Raw genomic sequence first — 24,455 nt, forward strand, 5'->3', positions numbered from 1 at the left:
TAGCAACACATTGTGGCAACAACATTGTAGCAACAACATTGTAGCAACACATTGTAGCAACAACATTGTAGCAACAACATTGTAGCAACACATTGTAGCAACACATTGTAGCCACTAGGTGCCGGTATATAATTGCAGTGTACTAATAAATGCAAATAATAGACTTAACCAAGTTGCAGGTAAACACATAATATAAATGATACTAAAGATAGCGAATAAATAGAGAAATAAATTGACCGTATGCTTACTATCTCAATTGGAATCATACTTACGAAGTCATAAAGTAAATAAATACAAAAAAAATATTTATTTGTTCTAAGACAATCAATAGTCTCCTTAGGGAAGGAAAAACATTTTACACCATTGTATGGTACAAATCTACTTGGAGTCATCAGATTAGAAATAAGGGTATAAAAAAAACTAAGTTTCAGTCAGCAGATAGCAGCCTTTTTTCTTCTGTAAACGCTTTGTTCTGATACTGAACTCAAAAGTGTGCAAGAAAACTAGGCTGAATATTAAAATCACGGTAGATGGCCATTGCGCACCACTTGACACGTAATTCCAAATATTTTAAATCTTTTAGACCTTTGCAGCAACTAGAGCACAAAATTCAATGGACTTGGAACACTATGTCTTAAACACGGACCATGCACGGACGCATGGTATAATTTAAATTAGACAGCATTTTTTGTGTGTGTGGATTATCTCCCTTTGATCTTTGCAGCAGACTAATAACGAAAGAGCGTCATAAGGTAAATATTTTTAAGCTTAGAGACTAAATGAATATGAGTAACTCTAGTAACCAAAATATTTATTAACGTTTTTAGTGAAAAAAAAAATTAAAAAAGGTATGCACACATTGGTGTAGCTTGGGATTTGTGGACCCGGGGGTGGGGGGAGGGGCTTGACTTCTTAATGGCCCCTGCGTTTTGACATTCGATATCATGACATGAGATAATGGCGTTAATATTCAATGTCAAAACAACTTTCGGACCCTCATTTAGGAGATCCACTCGAGTGGGGGCCCGGGGGAGTTTTAAATTTGGACCTCCCTCCTCCACAGTAGCTTTGCCACTGTATCATAATTTGGAATTCATTATTCAATGGTTAAACTAATCATACATTTAGGGAAGAAGGCGTTCTAGGAGTAGGTACACTCTAGCTAGGCCACTGTTGACACACTTAGATCAATTTTATTTTTAACAAATCTTTACCACATTATTAAGTTCCCAATTGATTTATAGGAAAAACAGTTTCGTAAATAGATCTTTTTTTTTAAACAGAAATAAGTGAGATAAAAATAACTGCCACAAAAGTTCGATGACAGTACATTATATTTGTTTCGGCCTGTCTGTGACGGCCAAGAAGACTGAGAGTAAAGGTTTCATATGTCAAGACAGGACAATTATTGTCCAAGATACTCAACTTAATGCGTTTCGAGAATATATGAACACTGAGAGTAAAGGTTTCATATGTCAAGACATGACAATTATTGTCCAAGATACTCAACTTAATGCGTTTCGAGAATATATGAACACTGAGAGTAAAGGTTTCATATGTCAAGACATGACAATTATTGTCCAAGATACTCAACTTAATGCGTTTCGAGAATATATGAACACTGAGAGTAAAGGTTTCATATGTCAAGACCGGACAATTATTGTCCAAGATACTCAACTTAATGCGTTTCGAGAATATATGAACACTGAGAGTAAAGGTTTCATATGTCAAGACAGGACAATTATTGTCCAAGATACTCAACTTAATGCGTTTCGAGAATATATGAACACTGAGAGTAAAGGTTTCATATGTCAAGACAGGACAATTATTGTCCAAGATACTCAACTTAATGCGTTTCGAGAATATATGAACACATGAATGAGTCTAGTAAACACATGTACATCATGCCAGACAGAAATGTACAAATAACGTTTTAAAACCTTCACGGGCTAATATTTCTTTTTGAAATATTACAACATACTCAATATCATCATTACAAAGGATAACAAAAAATCTTTTTCAATAAAAGATCTATTCTGACAAAAGATCTATTCTGACAAAAGATCTATTCTGATAAAAGATCTATTCTGATAAAAGACGCAGTGGTCACAGGGCAAAATGATGATTTTCTAAAATATTACATTTTTATTTTCATATCAATGAATCTTCTACAAATGGAGGAAAGAAAAATAAAGCAATTAACAACAGAAAAGCCAGAAAGAGAGAAGATGAAAGAAAAAAAGAATAAGATATTGTAAACAAAGAGCTGGAATTAAAGCAAATTATTCATAAAGAACAAGACCATGCCAAAAATAATTTACAAATTGAGATAAACATAAGGACCATGGGTATTTCCATGAAGGTCACAGGGAACTTTGTTGTAATTTGAAAGTTAGTTTTAGTTCAGCTTGGTGGGAATATTTATTGTGTTTGTAATTTGATACGGGTGGATACGTGTATTACGCCAATAGATTGAACAATAAGAATGTATTGTTGGCAAATTGCTGCATATGTAAACTACATATTCAGGTAAGGATGAACATTTTGCACCTGTCCTTTTATATACCGAGTAAATATGCTAATGAACTGGTTGACCAAAAAAGCATGTAAAGTCTTGGCTTTTGTTACAGTAATTTAGAAATTGGAGATGAAGAAAGAGAGAGAGAGACACACACACACAGACAGAGAGACAGTCAGACAGACAGATTGAGTCTAAAACGAGATATAAATTGTAGAAATGCACCTGTCTTAAGAAACTTGAAGAGTTAGAAATAGAACTGTTTTTCACTGTTTGAGAATAAGCCCGTAATAAAAAATGATTAAATGAAGTAGGTTCTGCCCAACAAACTAGGTACGTTATGCCCAATAAACTGGGTTAGTTCTGCCCAATTAACCAGGTTAGTTATGCCCTATGAACTAGTTTAGTTCTGTCCCATAAACTAGGTTAGTTTTGTCCAATAAACTAGGTTAGTTCTGTCCAATAAATTAGGTTAGTTCTGCCCAATGAACTAGGATAGTTTACCCAATGAAGTAGGTTAGTTCTGTCCAATAAACTAGGTTAGTTCTGCCCAATGAACTAGGTTAGTCTTACCCAATGAAATAGGTTAGTTCTGTCCAATAAACTAGGTTAGTTCTGTCCAATAAACTATGTTAGTTCTGTCCAATGAGCTAGGTTAGTTCTGCCCAACGAACTAGGTTTGTTCGCCCAATGAACTAGGTTAGCTCTACCTAATGAACTAGGTTAGTTCTGCCCAATAAACTAGGTTAGTTCTGCCCAATGAACTAGGCTAGTTCTGCCCAATGAGAGAGAGAGAGAGAGAGAGATGTGTGTAGTCCAACAGAAAGAATTGTATTGTAGAAGTCAGAGAGAGAGAGAGAGAGAGAGAGAGAGAGAGAGAGAGAGATGTAGTTTAAACGATAGAATTGTAATGTAGAAATGCACTGGCCTTCATAAACATTGTTCAAGAGTTAGACTTGCTTTTTCCTTTCATTCGTACATAACAGGATGTCCCCGTTTGATTAAAAATAAATCATGATTGCTACAGTATAGTCTCCATTGTTTGAGCATTGTTTCAATAGCCGACAACTCTTGAAACAATACCTTTGATTTAAAACAGATCAAGTCTAACAAATCTTTAGAAAGCTCAATAATAATAATAGACTCTATTTATAGGCCTATCAGTGACCGCAAGACTGCGATAGAAACGAGGACGAAGGGTTTCCATGTAGAGACGTGACAGTTGCTCTACAAGATATGAAACTAAATGTGTTATTTTTTTTTTTTACAAACGAATCTTATTTTTATAATTATGCTAGGTTGAATTTCCCAACCACTGAGAGCAGTATAACTACAATCCATTTTAAGAGATTGTAAGTTATAATATGTAGAAAACTACAATAAAATAAAGTCATTTAGCTTTTCAATTAGATATTATATTATTTATCATCAAAATGAAACAATACCCTAGCATGTTATTGGATTTTTTTCCAATACTAAAAGGCTTTTAAAATTTGCAGTAGTACATAGATGACCAGAAGATGGGCTGTGTGATTCAAATGTTTTTAAGCTTCGAGGAAAAAAAATAAACAAGCGTGAGTCTAGTATAGTGAAATATAAACGAAAAACTAAATTTTAAATAGCCGATGCCCTCAGCGTTGGTCCGAGCTTTTCCCCCTTTTTTTTAAAATCAGCGTCCTCTGCGTTGTTCCGGAGCCAAAGAGTTAAAAGAGGAAAGGTTTATTTGAAGGGACAATAACAAGACATTTGAGAATCAGCTTGCATGAACCAAACTTTGTATTTGTCATGAAGCTTAATCACGTGATCACCTGTTGTCAAGTGAGTGGCTCGTTCTTGTTTAGTATTTTATTGAGGGGAGAATGTCAAATAACAAATGGATTGCTAAGATAAAAGACAAAAAATTACAGTCATGCATTCAATTAAAAAAAAAAAACAATATGAGGACCTCATCTAATCAACTTTAATATTTTGTTTGATTTTGAATGCCCGAAATACGATTTTGAAAACCTTGAAAGTTTTTAAACAACAAATTTATAGTCATGTCTTCTTAGAATTAGCATTTTTATTATGCACAAGCTTCAGGCGAAAGGAAAGACAACTAAATAAGTCTGCTAGTTTCTCTGTTAAGACTTCCATTAACACTGCCGATAATTTGAACAGCCGTAGTTTTGAATAAAGCATTTAGCTTTCCAATTCAAAATGATATTGTTTACAGACTAGAACTAAGTCTCAATTCCATTACAAGATTAAATGATACACACTTTTTTACGTATTGAAATAGAAAATGACAATCTGCCACATAATTATTTGAGGGGAGAATGTCAAACAAAATTATAAAAAATGGCTTGCAAAGATTGAAGACGACACATTACATTTATTTCTTTAAAAAACAACAGCATGAGATTTATTGAACTGGGTAAGTTCTGTCAAGCACTGCGTAGAGTAAACAGCTTATCTTAAGGCTTTTAATACTTTGACTTTGGAAACTTAAAAGAAAATTTCTCAAATATGATGACGACATTGTCCAGTCTCAGAGCAGCAATCTTTTTTTTAGTGTCCTAAAGTGTTTATGCATGTCTTCCTTTAAAAAACAAGTCATAACTATGTATGTGAATATAAGGAATGTGGTTATTTAGGTTAAGAGAATTAGGGGGGCGTATTATCTACGTCGTTTGGAAACTTGATAGAGGAGGATTCATTAGAGTCATTGTTACCATGGATAGTGCGAAAGATGTTGCTTGTGTAAATTAGAGAAACCTAGAAAAGATTTGTATTTTGCCATTTGTTAAATGAGCCAGGAAGTATGATAAAAAAAGACGAGCGCTAGCTGCATGTATTTATGGACTTGGATTTTGTAGACAGAGTTAAAATTCGTAGAGAGCGAGAGAGCGAGGGAGTTGGATATTAAAGAAAGAAAAAGAAAGAATTATAGCCTATTATAAAGGAGTAGTTGTCTTAATAATACGATGATCAGGCCCCTATTACAAACTTACATCATTTACTGTCTCGAATGCCTCTCACTCTTCAGTAGTTTTGGACAGTCACACCCCATCGTAATTTAAATTTTATTCTACCTTCAATCTTATATTATATGAAATAGTGCTCTGTGGAGCTGTAAGGGAATTGATTTCTAAATATCAGAAATTCAGGAAAACGCTTGGGGGCCTGACACAGCTAAATGACTTAATCTATAAAAGTCTACAAATCTTATCAAGAAAAAAAAATGTTCTGTTGAAGCAAAGTCTGTTCTTCTATATTTGATAAAATGTCCTAAACAGAGATTTTAAAATGGAATCAACAATAACACAGTTCTGTAACAATCAATACGTGTTTTGATTAGCAAAAAAAAATTATTGTTCAATAAAAACGAACTAAATAAAGATAGTTTTTAATTGAGAAGTTATTTTAAGGGGGTAATAAGGGTGACACCCGGAGTTAACCGCACCATTGACACTGACCTTAGTAACGCCACTGCGTTCAACTGCTCCTTTCTAAATAGTAAACATATCAGAATTACCAGAATTTTTTTTTATCGGAAAATAGCGATAAAATAGAAACTATTAAGTCTCTTTAGAAAATTTTTGTTGCACTCAGTAAAAACACATTTGTACAATCAACCCGTTACAGCAAGATTTGGGCGTCCTAATGCATTTATCTAAGAAATAGGCAGGCGATCATATGGTTTGGGCAGCATATAATCATGTACAAAAAATGCTGTGTTGCATTCCCGGATTACTATCTTAATGATGGAACGGATGACTGTCCTAATGGTCAGAATGAAGGTCAATTCATTCTTTTTAAAACAGAAATAAGTTTTGTATGCTCAAAACATAATTTTGAAAAACTCGTCATTTCTTAACATCAAATTCAGATCAAAAGAGAGTTGGTGAACAACCAGTCTGTCTGTTTTTGATATCAATCAATCTTCAACGAATGGAAGAAAGAAAACATTAATCAAGAGAAGAAGCCATTCGAAGAGGAAAAGAACCCAGAAAGAGAGGAGAACCCAGAAAGAGGAAAACAATCCAGAAAGAGAGAAGAACCCAGAAAGAGGAAAAGAACCTTTAAAGAGAGAAGAATCCAGAACAAGAGAGAAGGTGAGAGAAGAAGATATTGTTAAGAAAGAGGTGTAAGAAAAACAAAACTAATAGAGACCAACACTATAACAAAGTAAAACTTTACTTCATTTGGGAACTGTATGAAACAAGAGAAAAGTAAATTGCTGGGTAAGAGTCAGTGGACCACTACGAATATTAAATTTAAAAAATAATAATAAAAATAAGTAGCGTTGGCTACTTTGGACCTGCCCTTTTAATTTAACGAGCAAATAAGCTAATAAACTGGTAGACCAGAATGAATTTAAAGTATTGGATTTTGATTAAATCTTTATTAATAAATTGAAGAGAGAGATGTGTAGTCTAACAGAAAGAATTGTATTGCAGAAGTGCATTAAAGATAGAAATGTAGTCTAAAAAAAAGAATAGTATTTTAGATATGTACCAAAAAAAAAAAGAAGAGAGAGAGAGAGAGATTTAGTCTACAAGATAGAATTGTAATGTAGAAATGCACTGGTCTTGAAAAACATTGTTCAAGAGTTTGACTTGCTTTTTCCTGTTCCAGAATAAAAAACCCTTGATCCAATCATCATTCGTACATAACAGGATGTCCCCGTTTGATTAAAAATAAATCATGATTGCTACAGTATAGTCTCCATTGTTTGAGCATTGTTTCAATAGCCGACAACTCTTGAAACAATACCTTTGATTTAAAACAGATCAAGTCTAACAAATCTTTAGAAAGCTCAATAATAATAATAGACTCTATTTATAGGCCTATCAGTGACCGCAAGACTGCGATAGAAACGAGGACGAAGGGTTTCCATGTAGAGACGTGACAGTTGCTCTACAAGATATGAAACTAAATGTGTTATTTTTTTTTTTTACAAACGAATCTTATTTTTATAATTATGCTAGGTTGAATTTCCCAACCACTGAGAGCAGTATAACTACAATCCATTTTAAGAGATTGTAAGTTATAATATGTAGAAAACTACAATAAAATAAAGTCATTTAGCTTTTCAATTAGATATTATATTATTTATCATCAAAATGAAACAATACCCTAGCATGTTATTGGATTTTTTTCCAATACTAAAAGGCTTTTAAAATTTGCAGTAGTACATAGATGACCAGAAGATGGGCTGTGTGATTCAAATGTTTTTAAGCTTCGAGGAAAAAAAATAAACAAGCGTGAGTCTAGTATAGTGAAATATAAACGAAAAACTAAATTTTAAATAGCCGATGCCCTCAGCGTTGGTCCGAGCTTTTCCCCCTTTTTTTTAAAATCAGCGTCCTCTGCGTTGTTCCGGAGCCAAAGAGTTAAAAGAGGAAAGGTTTATTTGAAGGGACAATAACAAGACATTTGAGAATCAGCTTGCATGAACCAAACTTTGTATTTGTCATGAAGCTTAATCACGTGATCACCTGTTGTCAAGTGAGTGGCTCGTTCTTGTTTAGTATTTTATTGAGGGGAGAATGTCAAATAACAAATGGATTGCTAAGATAAAAGACAAAAAATTACAGTCATGCATTCAATTAAAAAAAAAAAACAATATGAGGACCTCATCTAATCAACTTTAATATTTTGTTTGATTTTGAATGCCCGAAATACGATTTTGAAAACCTTGAAAGTTTTTAAACAACAAATTTATAGTCATGTCTTCTTAGAATTAGCATTTTTATTATGCACAAGCTTCAGGCGAAAGGAAAGACAACTAAATAAGTCTGCTAGTTTCTCTGTTAAGACTTCCATTAACACTGCCGATAATTTGAACAGCCGTAGTTTTGAATAAAGCATTTAGCTTTCCAATTCAAAATGATATTGTTTACAGACTAGAACTAAGTCTCAATTCCATTACAAGATTAAATGATACACACTTTTTTACGTATTGAAATAGAAAATGACAATCTGCCACATAATTATTTGAGGGGAGAATGTCAAACAAAATTATAAAAAATGGCTTGCAAAGATTGAAGACGACACATTACATTTATTTCTTTAAAAAACAACAGCATGAGATTTATTGAACTGGGTAAGTTCTGTCAAGCACTGCGTAGAGTAAACAGCTTATCTTAAGGCTTTTAATACTTTGACTTTGGAAACTTAAAAGAAAATTTCTCAAATATGATGACGACATTGTCCAGTCTCAGAGCAGCAATCTTTTTTTTAGTGTCCTAAAGTGTTTATGCATGTCTTCCTTTAAAAAACAAGTCATAACTATGTATGTGAATATAAGGAATGTGGTTATTTAGGTTAAGAGAATTAGGGGGGCGTATTATCTACGTCGTTTGGAAACTTGATAGAGGAGGATTCATTAGAGTCATTGTTACCATGGATAGTGCGAAAGATGTTGCTTGTGTAAATTAGAGAAACCTAGAAAAGATTTGTATTTTGCCATTTGTTAAATGAGCCAGGAAGTATGATAAAAAAAGACGAGCGCTAGCTGCATGTATTTATGGACTTGGATTTTGTAGACAGAGTTAAAATTCGTAGAGAGCGAGAGAGCGAGGGAGTTGGATATTAAAGAAAGAAAAAGAAAGAATTATAGCCTATTATAAAGGAGTAGTTGTCTTAATAATACGATGATCAGGCCCCTATTACAAACTTACATCATTTACTGTCTCGAATGCCTCTCACTCTTCAGTAGTTTTGGACAGTCACACCCCATCGTAATTTAAATTTTATTCTACCTTCAATCTTATATTATATGAAATAGTGCTCTGTGGAGCTGTAAGGGAATTGATTTCTAAATATCAGAAATTCAGGAAAACGCTTGGGGGCCTGACACAGCTAAATGACTTAATCTATAAAAGTCTACAAATCTTATCAAGAAAAAAAAATGTTCTGTTGAAGCAAAGTCTGTTCTTCTATATTTGATAAAATGTCCTAAACAGAGATTTTAAAATGGAATCAACAATAACACAGTTCTGTAACAATCAATACGTGTTTTGATTAGCAAAAAAAAATTATTGTTCAATAAAAACGAACTAAATAAAGATAGTTTTTAATTGAGAAGTTATTTTAAGGGGGTAATAAGGGTGACACCCGGAGTTAACCGCACCATTGACACTGACCTTAGTAACGCCACTGCGTTCAACTGCTCCTTTCTAAATAGTAAACATATCAGAATTAGCAGAATTTTTTTTTATCGGAAAATAGCGATAAAATAGAAACTATTAAGTCTCTTTAGAAAATTTTTGTTGCACTCAGTAAAAACACATTTGTACAATCAACCCGTTACAGCAAGATTTGGGCGTCCTAATGCATTTATCTAAGAAATAGGCAGGCGATCATATGGTTTGGGCAGCATATAATCATGTACAAAAAATGCTGTGTTGCATTCCCGGATTACTATCTTAATGATGGAACGGATGACTGTCCTAATGGTCAGAATGAAGGTCAATTCATTCTTTTTAAAACAGAAATAAGTTTTGTATGCTCAAAACATAATTTTGAAAAACTCGTCATTTCTTAACATCAAATTCAGATCAAAAGAGAGTTGGTGAACAACCAGTCTGTCTGTTTTTGATATCAATCAATCTTCAACGAATGGAAGAAAGAAAACATTAATCAAGAGAAGAAGCCATTCGAAGAGGAAAAGAACCCAGAAAGAGAGGAGAACCCAGAAAGAGGAAAACAATCCAGAAAGAGAGAAGAACCCAGAAAGAGGAAAAGAACCTAGAAAGAGAGAAGAATCCAGAACAAGAGAGAAGGTGAGAGAAGAAGATATTGTTAAGAAAGAGGTGTAAGAAAAACAAAACTAATAGAGACCAACACTATAACAAAGTAGAACTTTACTTCATTTGGGAACTGTATGAAACAAGAGAAAAGTAAATTGCTGGGTGTAAGAGTCAGTGGACCACTACGAATATTAAATTTAAAAAATAATAATAAAAATAAGTAGCGTTGGCTACTTTGGACCTGCCCTTTTAATTTAACGAGCAAATAAGCTAATAAACTGGTAGACCAGAATGAATTTAAAGTATTGGATCTTGATTAAATCTTTATTAATAAATTGAAGAGAGAGATGTGTAGTCTAACAGAAAGAATTGTATTGCAGAAGTGCATTAAAGATAGAAATGTAGTCTTAAAAAAAAGAATAGTATTTTAGATATGTACCAAAAAAAAAGAGAAGAGAGAGAGAGATTTAGTCTACAAGATAGAATTGTAATGTAGAAATGCACTGGTCTTGAAAAACATTGTTCAAGAGTTTGACTTGCTTTTTCCTGTTCCAGAATAAAAAACCCTTGATCCAATCATCATTCGTACATAACAGGATGTCCCCGTTTTATTAAAAATAAATCATGATTGCTACAGTATAGTCTCCATTGTTTGAGCATTGTTTCAATAGCCGACAACTCTTGAAACAATACCTTTGATTTAAAACAGATCAAGTCTAACAAATCTTTAGAAAGCTCAATAATAATAATAGACTCTATTTATAGGCCTATCAGTGACCGCAAGACTGCGATAGAAACGAGGACGAAGGGTTTCCATGTAGAGACGTGACAGTTGCTCTACAAGATATGAAACTAAATGTGTTATTTTTTTTTTTTACAAACGAATCTTATTTTTATAATTATGCTAGGTTGAATTTCCCAACCACTGAGAGCAGTTTAACTACAATCCATTTTAAGAGATTGTTAGTTATAATTTGTAGAAAAATAGAATGAGACTTATATCATATAACTTTCTAATTCAAAATGATAACATTTATCATCTTAATGAAACAATACCCTAGTATCTCATTTGATTTTTTCCATTATTAAAAGGCTTTCAAACTTTGCAGTCGGACAATTAGATGATCAGAAGATGGGCTGTGTGATGCAAGTGTTTTTATGCTTCGAGGAAAAAAACAACAAGCGTGAGTCTAGTAAACAAAGTAACATACACAAGAGAGAAGAAAACTTGTTAACCTAGTTTTGGAACTTTCATAAGCGAATATTTCTTTTTGAAATTTTATACAATTCGTAACAACATACGTTCGTCAGACACAAGATTCTTACAAAAGATGCTGAGTTTATAGGGGAAAATGACAATGTATTCAATAATAATTTAATAAGCTATTATATATGCCAAGAATGTATCAAAAAATAAGAAATGGCTTGCAAAGAAAAAAGATAATTTACATTTATGCCTTATTAGGAAAAAAAAGTGAGTGTTTAATGAGCTAGGTAAGTTTTGCCCAATGATCTGAGAGAGAGAGAGAGAGAGAGAGAGAGAAAGAGAGAGAGAGAGAGAGAGAAGAGAGAGAGAGAGAAAGAAGAGAGATATAGTCAAAAGAAAGAATTGTGTTGTAGAAATGCACTAAAGAAAAAAAAAATCGAGAAATGTAGTCTAAAAGATAGATATCACAACTTTCCTATTATATTTATACTTATACCTCGATAGAATCTACCTTAGGTCTCGATACGTCTAGGTGTCCCTGGTTCAATTCTAGTTAACGAAATAAAACAATGAAACCACTAGATCAAACACATAAACTTTGATCAGCTTTACTGCATATCACACACGCTGGTCTCTGAAAGTGGTAACAACATGTCAACTTGCAAAGCAAGCATTAGAGTCACAGTTAGCACCACACAGAACCATTGTTAACAGAAATAAAACTCTAAGAAAACTTCAAGGAGGAAGCCTTGTGTATGTACTACTACCAAGGAAAGACAATAAACTGATTGTTCAGTGGCAAGGACCATTTCAAGTAGTCAAGAAAATAACTGCAGTAGATTACCAAATCAATATGAGAGGAAAACTGAAAACATTTCACATCAACATGTTGAGAGAGTTTGGTGGAAAGTCATAGGAAAGTTGTGACTATAGAATTGTAATGTAGAAATGCACTGGTCTAGATAAACATTATTCCAGAGCTAGACTTGCCTTTCGCTGTTCAAGTATAAACCCTTGATCCAATCATCATTAGAACATAACAGGGTGTCCCCGTTTGATGAAATTAATAATGAGTGCTATAGTATACTCCAATTTTTTTGAGCATTTTGTAATAGCCGAGAGCTCTTGCAATAATACCTTTTATTTAAACATATATAAGTCTAACAAATCTTTAGAAAGCTCCATAATAATAGACGCTATAGGCCTATCAGTGACCGCAAGACTGCTCAAGAGGAGAATTCGAAGGGTTTCCATATAGAGACGTGACAGTTGCTCTACAAGATATGAAACTAAATGTACTGGGTTGAGTTTCACAACCACTGGGAGCAGTTTAACTTCAATCCACTTTAAGAGATTGATACTAGTACTGTTCAGTGACTACAAAATTTTTGAGTCATTTAACTTTTCAATTCAAAATTAAATTAAATGTAACAATACCCAGGTATCTTGTTGGATTTTTTCCAATATTAAAAAGCTTTTAAAATTTGCAATCGGACAATTAGATGATCAGAAGATGGGCTGAGTGATGCAAATGTTTTTATGCTTCGAGGAAAAAAACAAAAAACAAGCGTGAGTTTAGTAAAGAAAGTTACATACATATCAGAGAAGAAAACATGTAAAACCAAGTTTTGGAACTTTCATAAGCGAATATTTCTTTTTGAAATATTATACAATTTGTAACAGCATACGTTCGTCAGACACAGAATTCTTACAAAAGATGCAGAGTTTATAGGGGAAAATGACATTGTATTAAATAATAAACTTTTGAGCAAATACATATGTGAGAAATGTCTCAGATACAACAAATGGCTTGCAAAGAACAAAGACCAATTACATTTAGACGTGAGCAATTAATGAACTGGCAAAGTTCTGCTAATCACTGCAACCATAAAGGAGCAAATTTTATCACCTTCAGAACTTATTCAGATTTCGAATACCCGAAACAAGACTTTCAAAACTTTGTAATTTTTTTAACAATACATTAACCACTAGGTTATAGGTTACAGGTCAAAGGAGAGTTGCTAAACAACAGGTCAGTAAGTTTATCCTCGTATTCTTTCTTAAATGTAACTAGTGAATTTAATATGGAAGACAGGTTCTTTTTTTTTTGGAAATTCCTCCCACATTATTTATATACAAATCAATTGAAGGATTTGACTGAAAAAAAAAAGTCTAAATGAACACTGAACAAGATTTATTCTTGGATATCAGTGACATGACAACTAAACAACTTGCCAGATCATCTTCAACGTCTGATCAATGTGATGAAGACATTGTAGAATCTCAATTTCAGAGCTGCAATGTATCATACAATGGCATCAGTTTTCTCAAATTCAACTGCTCATATTCGAATAACCTTATATCATTTCATCCCGTGTGTAACGTTGTCGGACTGTGGAGACATAGGATGTTCAAGAGAATTAAGGAGGCGTATTATTGTAGAATAGTCAGTTGTTTGTTTTATTCAGCTACGTAGAGATGTAACTTGTTGTATGGGAAACTTGACAGAGGTGGATTCATGTGAGACAGTTATCTTGGACAGTAGGAAGTTGCTTATGTAAATTAGAGAAACCTAAAAAAGGATGAATGTGGCTTAGGCGTCTTTTTAAAGAATTGAACTAGTGGATATACTATATCCATAGGTGAAAAAAGTCAGGTTTTCCTCGTTAACAGTAGGACACAGAATCAGATGCCCATTACATCATCTGCCCTTTAGACCACAAGGTTTGAAAGGGGAACTTTACTTTTTTATTATTATTATAGATAGTCAGTTGTTTGTTTTATTCAGCTACGTAGAGATGTAACTTGTAGCGGAAACTTAACAGAGGTGGATTCATGTGAGACATAGTTATCTTGGACAGTAGGAAGCTGCTTATGTAAATTAGAGAAACATAGAAAAGGATGAATGTGGCTTAGTCGTGTTTTTAGTGAATACAGATATATATAGGTGGCAGGAGTCAGATTTCCCTTTCAGACCTTGTGATCTGTGGAGCAGATGATGTTAAGGCCATCTGTTTCTAAGGCTAACGGTTAACAAGCAGGGTGTCATGTGGCCAGCATAACGCCAACAGACTTAACTTTCCCCAAACAAAATTTGGAACCCATTAGAGTTGGGTAGACTCAGGGGCGCCCTAAAAACCCGGAATTTAAAATCCCAGTCTCCACTGAGATTTGAACCCAGGAACTTAGGTTCGGAAGCCGAGTGATAAACCACTCATCCACCGCGTCCCCTCTTGGATGTAGTAGAGACTGAGAAATAGAAAAGAGAGAGGTGGTTGGAGACTAAAAAAAGAAGTCTATTCTAGAAATGGACTGGCCTTCAGTTAGTAGACGTTGAAGGTGTTCAAAGAGAACTAGTAGTAGTTTCAAGACAACAAACTTCAGAATTTAAATCCACATTAAAAGAACTGGCATATGTGACGGTTTGAATGATGGGTGAAGACGAACATGTTTGTACGTATGAGATGGTTTGTATGCAAGGATGTTTGCAAGGTATACATTTCATTGGAAGGTAACCAACAGATTTATGAACTCACCTGCATTCAAAAGGTAGAACAAAATCTGCAACTTAATGGAAGACTGTCCCGATGAAAGCGATGAGTCAAAAAGTTGAATGCACACAGCAAAGGTGTGGCTTCAATTGTCTGCATTCCACTGGCATTGTTTGCCAAATGGTTTGCATTCAATAGACATTGGACGTTCAACTGCCCATTCATTAACTCTAAAGACTCCAGGCATTTTTTGTCTGAAAGTAGATAGACAATAATGAAATGATAACTTCCTTTGCAACAAATGTCTCTAGTCTTACATTCTTTTACAACGAACACGCTGTTTACTGCACCCAACAAACACAGACCTGTACAATCAACCCATTGCAAACACAGAGCTGTACAATCAACCCATTGCAAACACAGACCTGTACAACCAACCCATTGAAAACACAGACCTGTACAATCAACCCATTGCAAACACAGACCTGTACAATCAACCCATTGAAAACACAGCCATTGGAGGCGCGGTGGCTGAGTGGTAAAGTGCTGGCTTCTGAACCTGGTGTCCCAGGTTCGAATCCCAGTGAAGACTGGGATTTTTATTTTGGTATCCTTGGGCGCCTCTGAGTCCACCCAGCTTTAATGGGTACCTGACATTAGTTGGTGAAAAGTAAATGCAGTTGGTCGTTATGCTGGCCATATGACACCCTCGTTAACAGTAGGACACAGAATCAGATGACCTTTACATCATCTGCCCCTTTAGACCACAAGGTCTGAAAGGGGAACTTTACTCTTTTTATTGTAGATAGTCAGTTGTTTGTTTTATTCAGCTACGTAGAGATGTAATTTGTAGTGGAATCTTAACAGAGGTGGATTCATGTGAGACATAGTTATCTTGGACAGTAGGAAGCTGCTTAGGGCCTATGTAAATTAGAGAAAGCTAGAAAAGGATGAATGTGGCTTAGGCGTGTTTTTAGTGAATTGAACTAGTGGATATACCGAAATACATAAATGACAAAAGTCAGGTTTTCCTTTCAGATCTTGTGATCTGTTGGGCGGATGATGTTAAGGTCATCTGTTTCTATGGCCAACGGTTAACGAGCAGGGTGTCATGTGGCCAGCATAACGCTAACCGCCTTAACTTTCCCCAACTAAAATCAGGAACCCATTAGAGTTGGGTAGACTCAGGGGCGCCCTAAAAACCCGGAATTTAAAATTCCAGTCTCCACTGAGATTTGAACCCAGGAACTCAGGTTCGGAAGCCGAGTGCTTAACCACTCATCCACCGCGTCTCCTCTTGGATGTAGTAGAGACTGAGAAATAGAAGAGAGAGAGAGAGAGGTCGTTGGAGACTAAAAAAAGAAGTCTATTCTAGAAATGGACTGGCCTTCAGTTAGTAGACGTTGAAGGTGTTCAAAGAGAACTAGTAGTAGTTTCAAGACAACAAACTTCAGAATTTAAATCCACATTAAAAGAACTGGCATATGTGACGGTTTGAATGATGGGTGAAGACGAACATGTTTGTACGTATGAGATGGTTTGTATGCAAGGATGTTTGCAAGGTATACATTTCATTGGAAGGTAACCAACAGATTTATGAACTCACCTGCATTCAAAAGGTAGAACAAAATCTGCAACTTAATGGAAGACTGTCCCGATGAAAGCGATGAGTCAAAAAGTTGAATGCACACAGCAAAGGTGTGGCTTCAATTGTCTGCATTCCACTGGCATTGTTTGCCAAATGGTTTGCATTCAATAGACATTGGACGTTCAACTGCCCATTCATTAACTCTAAAGACTCCAGGCATTTTTTGTCTGAAAGTAGATAGACAATAATGAAATGATAACTTCCTTTGCAACAAATGTCTCTAGTCTTACATTCTTTTACAACGAACACGCTGTTTACTGCACCCAACAAACACAGACCTGTACAATCAACCCATTGCAAACACAGAGCTGTACAATCAACCCATTGCAAACACAGACCTGTACAACCAACCCATTGAAAACACAGACCTGTACAATCAACCCATTGCAAACACAGACGCGTACAATCAACCCATTGCAAACACAGCCATTGGAGGCGCGGTGGCTGAGTGGTAAAGTGCTGGCTTCTGAACCTGGGGTCCCAGGTTCGAATCCCAGTGAAGACTGGGATTTTTATTTCAGTATCCTTGGGCGCCTCTGAGTCCACCCAGCTTTAATGGGTACCTGACATTAGTTGGTGAAAAGTAAAGGCAGTTGGTCGTTATGCTGGCCATATGACACCCTCGTTAACAGTAGGACACAGAATCAGATGACCTTTACATCATCTGCCCCTTTAGACCACAAGGTCTGAAAGGGGAACTTTACTTTTTTTTTATTGTAGATAGTCAGTTGTTTGTTTTATTCAGCTACGTAAAGATGTAACTTGTAGTGGAATCTTAACAGAGGTGGATTCATGTGAGACATAGTTATCTTGGACAGTAGGAAGCTGCTTAGGGCCTATGTAAATTAGAGAAAGCTAGAAAAGGATGAATGTGGCTTAGGCGTGTTTTTAGTGAATTGAACTAGTGGATATACCGAAATACATAAATGACAAAAGTCAGGTTTTCCTTTCAGATCTTGTGATCTGTTGGGCGGATGATGTTAAGGTCATCTGTTTCTATGGCCAACGGTTAACGAGCAGGGTGTCATGTGGCCAGCATAACGCTAACCGCCTTAACTTTCCCCAACTAAAATCAGGAACCCATTAGAGTTGGGTAGACTCAGGGGCGCCCTAAAAACCCGGAATTTAAAATTCCAGTCTCCACTGAGATTTGAACCCAGGAACTCAGGTTCGGAAGCCGAGTGCTTAACCACTCATCCACCGCGTCTCCTCTTGGATGTAGTAGAGACTGAGAAATAGAAGAGAGAGAGAGAGAGAGGTCGTTGGAGACTAAAAAAAGAAGTCTATTCTAGAAATGGACTGGCCTTCAGTTAGTAGACGTTAAAGGTGTTCAAAGAGAACTAGTAGTAGTTTCAAGACAACAAACTTCAGAATTTAAATCCACATTAAAAGAACTGGCATATGTGACGGTTTGAATGATGGGTGAAGACGAACATGTTTGTACGTATGAGATGGTTTGTATGCAAGGATGTTTGCAAGGTATACATTTCATTGGAAGGTAACCAACAGATTTATGAACTCACCTGCATTCAAAAGGTAGAACAAAATCTGCAACTTAATGGAAGACTGTCCCGATGAAAGCGATGAGTCAAAAAGTTGAATGCACACAGCAAAGGTGTGGCTTCAATTGTCTGCATTCCACTGGCATTGTTTGCCAAATGGTTTGCATTCAATAGACATTGGACGTTCAACTGCCCATTCATTAACTCTAAAGACTCCAGGCATTTTTTGTCTGAAAGTAGATAGACAATAATGAAATGATAACTTCCTTTGCAACAAATGTCTCTAGTCTTACATTCTTTTACAACGAACACGCTGTTTACTGCACCCAACAAACACAGACCTGTACAATCAACCCATTGCAAACACAGACCTGTACAATCAACCCATTGCAAACACAGACCTGTACAACCAACCCATTGAAAACACAGACCTGTACAATCAACCCATTGCAAACACAGACGCGTACAATCAACCCATTGCAAACACAGCCATTGGAGGCGCGGTGGCTGAGTGGTAAAGTGCTGGCTTCTGAACCTGGGGTCCCAGGTTCGAATCCCAGTGAAGACTGGGATTTTTATTTCAGTATCCTTGGGCGCCTCTGAGTCCACCCAGCTTTAATGGGTACCTGACATTAGTTGGTGAAAAGTAAAGGCAGTTGGTCGTTATGCTGGCCATATGACACCCTCGTTAACAGTAGGACACAGAATCAGATGACCTTTACATCATCTGCCCCTTTAGACCACAAGGTCTGAAAGGGGAACTTTACTTTTTTTTTATTGTAGATAGTCAGTTGTTTGTTTTATTCAGCTACGTAAAGATGTAACTTGTAGTGGAATCTTAACAGAGGTGGATTCATGTGAGACATAGTTATCTTGGACAGTAGGAAGCTGCTTATGTAAATTAGAGAAACCTAGAAAAGGATGAATCTGGCTTAGTCGTGTTTTTAGTGAATACAGATATATATAGGTGGCAGGAGTCAGATTTCCCTTTCAGACCTTGTGATCTGTGGAGCAGATGATGTTAAGGCCATCTGTTTCTAAGGCTAACGGTTAACAAGCAGGGTGTCATGTGGCCAGCATAACGCCAACCGCCTTAACTTTCCCCAAACAAAATTTGGAACCCATTAGAGTTGGGTAGACTCAGGGGCGCCCTAAAAACCCGGAATTTAAAATCCCAGTCTCCACTGAGATTCGAACCCAGGAACTTAGGTTCGGAAGCCGAGTGATAAACCACTCATCCACCGCGTCCCCTCTTGGATGTAGTAGAGACTGAGAAATAGAAAAGAGAGAGAGAGAGAGGTGGTTGGAGACTAAAAAAAGAAGTCTAATCTAGAAATGTCAAAGACTCAAAAAAACAAAGATTTACTGCTGCAGGGGTAAACGACTGTATAGAAAATACGAAAAACATGCGCCTCTGAGTCCATTTTAATAACACACATTATAGGGGTACCACCGACCTCCTCGTCACTGCCATACAACAATGCAACGACAAAAACACCCGTCTGCAGATAGAAAACAAACTTATTTACATGTCAGGCACCCTCCAACCTAACGGGATCAACAACCAGCACACTTTTATTTAATACACGATGGGCACTAACACTACGGTACCCCCTTTTCCCATTCATCTTTCCCTGACATCTCCGCCCCCTTCCGTTTTCCCGCGCTTTTACACCAGCGTAGCTCATTTCTTTTCTGCCTCGATAGAGAACAACATCGGACAGATAAGTTAACTTAAGACTATTTTGTGTTCATTGTTTTTTATTTTTTGTTTGTTTTGTAGCTGATGAAGGCCTCGTGGCCCAAACGTCCTATGTTTTACTTGGTCCGGCAGGGTCACATATATGCATGTTTTTCGTATTTTCTATTCTAGAAATGGACTGGCCTTCAGTTAGTAGACGTTGAAGGTGTTCAAAGAGAACTAGTAGTAGTTTCAAGACAACAAACTTCAGAATTTAAATCCACACTAAAAGAACTGGCATATGTGACGGTTTGAATGATGGGTGAAGACGAACATGTTTGTACGTATGAGATGATTTGTATGCAAGGATGTTTGCAAGGTATACATTTCATTGGAAGGTAACCAACAGATTTATGAACTCACCTGCATTCATAAGGTAGAACAAAATCTGCAACTTAATAAAAGACTGTCCCGATGAAAGCGATGAGTCAAAAAGTTGAATGCACACAGCAAAGGTGTGGCTTCAATTGTCTGCATTCCACTGGCATTGTTTGCCAAATGGTTCGCATTCAATAGACATTGGACGTTCAACTGCCCATTTCTAAACACTAAAGACTCCAGGCATTTTTTGTCTGAAAGTAGATAGACAATGATGAAATGATAACTTCCTTTGCAACAAATGTCTCTAGTCTTACATTCTTTTACAACGGACACGCTGTTTACTGCACCCAACAAACACAGACATGTACAATCAACCCATTGCAAACACAGACCTATACAATCAACCCATTGCAAACACAGAGCTGTATAATCAACCCATTGCAAACACAGACCTGTACAATCAACCCATTGCAAACACAGAGCTGTACAATCAACCCATTGCAAACACAGACCTGTACAACCAACCCATTGAAAACACAGACCTGTACAATCAACCCATTGCAAACACAGCCATTGGAGGCGCGGTGGCTGAGTGGTAAAGTGCTGGCTTCTGAACCTGGTGTCCCAGGTTCGAATCCCAGTGAAGACTGGGATTTCTATTTTGGTATCCTTGGGCGCCTCTGAGTCCACCCAGCTTTAATGGGTACCTGACATTAGTTGGTGAAAAGTAAATGCAGTTGGTCGTTATGCTGGCCATATGACACCCTCGTTAACAGTAGGACACAGAATCAGATGACCTTTACATCATCTGCCCCTTTAGACCACAAGGTCTGAAAGGGGAACTTTACTCTTTTTATTGTAGATAGTCAGTTGTTTGTTTTATTCAGCTACGTAGAGATGTAATTTGTAGTGGAATCTTAACAGAGGTGGATTCATGTGAGACATAGTTATCTTGGACAGTAGGAAGCTGCTTAGGGCCTATGTAAATTAGAGAAAGCTAGAAAAGGATGAATGTGGCTTAGGCGTGTTTTTAGTGAATTGAACTAGTGGATATACCGAAATACATAAATGACAAAAGTCAGGTTTTCCTTTCAGATCTTGTGATCTGTTGGGCGGATGATGTTAAGGTCATCTGTTTCTATGGCCAACGGTTAACGAGCAGGGTGTCATGTGGCCAGCATAACGCTAACCGCCTTAACTTTCCCCAACTAAAATCAGGAACCCATTAGAGTTGGGTAGACTCAGGGGCGCCCTAAAAACCCGGAATTTAAAATTCCAGTCTCCACTGAGATTTGAACCCAGGAACTCAGGTTCGGAAGCCGAGTGCTTAACCACTCATCCACCGCGTCTCCTCTTGGATGTAGTAGAGACTGAGAAATAGAAGAGAGAGAGAGAGAGGTCGTTGGAGACTAAAAAAAGAAGTCTATTCTAGAAATGGACTGGCCTTCAGTTAGTAGACGTTGAAGGTGTTCAAAGAGAACTAGTAGTAGTTTCAAGACAACAAACTTCAGAATTTAAATCCACACTAAAAGAACTGGCATATGTGACGGTTTGAATGATGGGTGAAGACGAACATGTTTGTACGTATGAGATGGTTTGTATGCAAGGATGTTTGCAAGGTATACATTTCATTGGAAGGTAACCAACAGATTTATGAACTCACCTGCATTCATAAGGTAGAACAAAATCTGCAACTTAATAAAAGACTGTCCCGATGAAAGCGATGAGTCAAAAAGTTGAATGCACACAGCAAAGGTGTGGCTTCAATTGTCTGCATTCCACTGGCATTGTTTGCCAAATGGTTCGCATTCAATAGACATTGGACGTTCAACTGCCCATTTCTAAACACTAAAGACTCCAGGCATTTTTTGTCTGAAAGTAGATAGACAATGATGAAATGATAACTTCCTTTGCAACAAATGTCTCTAGTCTTACATTCTTTTACAACGGACACGCTGTTTACTGCACCCAACAAACACAGACATGTACAATCAACCCATTGCAAACACAGACCTATACAATCAACCCATTGCAAACACAGAGCTGTATAATCAACCCATTGCAAACACAGACCTGTACAATCAACCCATTGCAAACACAGAGCTGTACAATCAACCCATTGCAAACACAGACCTGTACAACCAACCCATTGAAAACACAGACCTGTACAATCAACCCATTGCAAACACAGACCTGTACAATCAACCCATTGAAAACACAGCCATTGGAGGCGCGGTGGCTGAGTGGTAAAGTGCTGGCTTCTGAACCTGGTGTCCCAGGTTCGAATCCCAGTGAAGACTGGGATTTTTATTTTGGTATCCTTGGGCGCCTCTGAGTCCACCCAGCTTTAATGGGTACCTGACATTAGTTGGTGAAAAGTAAATGCAGTTGGTCGTTATGCTGGCCATATGACACCCTCGTTAACAGTAGGACACAGAATCAGATGACCTTTACATCATCTGCCCCTTTAGACCACAAGGTCTGAAAGGGGAACTTTACTCTTTTTATTGTAGATAGTCAGTTGTTTGTTTTATTCAGCTACGTAGAGATGTAATTTGTAGTGGAATCTTAACAGAGGTGGATTCATGTGAGACATAGTTATCTTGGACAGTAGGAAGCTGCTTAGGGCCTATGTAAATTAGAGAAAGCTAGAAAAGGATGAATGTGGCTTAGGCGTGTTTTTAGTGAATTGAACTAGTGGATATACCGAAATACATAAATGACAAAAGTCAGGTTTTCCTTTCAGATCTTGTGATCTGTTGGGCGGATGATGTTAAGGTCATCTGTTTCTATGGCCAACGGTTAACGAGCAGGGTGTCATGTGGCCAGCATAACGCTAACCGCCTTAACTTTCCCCAACTAAAATCAGGAACCCATTAGAGTTGGGTAGACTCAGGGGCGCCCTAAAAACCCGGAATTTAAAATTCCAGTCTCCACTGAGATTTGAACCCAGGAACTCAGGTTCGGAAGCCGAGTGCTTAACCACTCATCCACCGCGTCTCCTCTTGGATGTAGTAGAGACTGAGAAATAGAAGAGAGAGAGAGAGAGGTCGTTGGAGACTAAAAAAAGAAGTCTATTCTAGAAATGGACTGGCCTTCAGTTAGTAGACGTTGAAGGTGTTCAAAGAGAACTAGTAGTAGTTTCAAGACAACAAACTTCAGAATTTAAATCCACATTAAAAGAACTGGCATATGTGACGGTTTGAATGATGGGTGAAGACGAACATGTTTGTACGTATGAGATGGTTTGTATGCAAGGATGTTTGCAAGGTATACATTTCATTGGAAGGTAACCAACAGATTTATGAACTCACCTGCATTCATAAGGTAGAACAAAATCTGCAACTTAATGGAAGACTGTCCCGATGAAAGCGATGAGTCAAAAAGTTGAATGCACACAGCAAAGGTGTGGCTTCAATTGTCTGCATTCCACTGGCATTGTTTGCCAAATGGTTTGCATTCAATAGACATTGGACGTTCAACTGCCCATTCCTGAACTCTAAAGACTCCAGGCATTTTTTGTCTGAAAGTAGATAGACAATGATGAAATGATAACTTCCTTTGCAACAAATGTCTCTAGTCTTACATTCTTTTACAACGAACACGCTGTTTACTGCACCCAACAAACACAGACCTGTACAATCAACCCATTGCAAACACAGACCTGTACAATCAACCCATTGCAAACACAGACCTGTACAATCAACCCATTGCAAACACAGACCTGTACAATCAACCCATTGCAAACACAGACCTGTACAACCAACCCATTGCAAACACAGACCTGTACAATCAACCCATTGCAAACACAGACCTGTACAACCAACCCATTGCAAACACAGACCTGTACAACCAACCCATTGCAAACACAGACCTGTACAACCAACCCATTGCAGCGATATGTGGGCGACATATATTTCCCTCACTAAGAGGCAGAGGGTCGTATGGGTAGGGCAGCAGATAATCATGTGCAGGTTGCATATCGAATCACAGTTTATTACTTTAATAACGGAATAGTAGACTGCCCTAAAGATGGACGAGGATTAAATTTCTTAAAAAAAACAACAGCAATAGATTCTAGGTCTTGCAAATGTTATTCAAGTAAGATAACCATAGATTGATTTCTATTTATAGGTCTATCTCTGATGCAAGACTGCCCTCATGGAATGGGTTGCCTGAGCTAGCCAGGAAAACCAGTGACTTGGCAGAATTTAGGTTAATATGCTTGACTAAATGCATGACGCGTAGGACGTAATCATCTTCTTTTTTTTTAAGTAACGTCTGTATT

Source organism: Biomphalaria glabrata, chromosome 14, assembly GCF_947242115.1.
Source record: "Biomphalaria glabrata chromosome 14, xgBioGlab47.1, whole genome shotgun sequence".
Taxonomy (NCBI): Eukaryota; Metazoa; Mollusca; class Gastropoda; family Planorbidae; genus Biomphalaria; species Biomphalaria glabrata.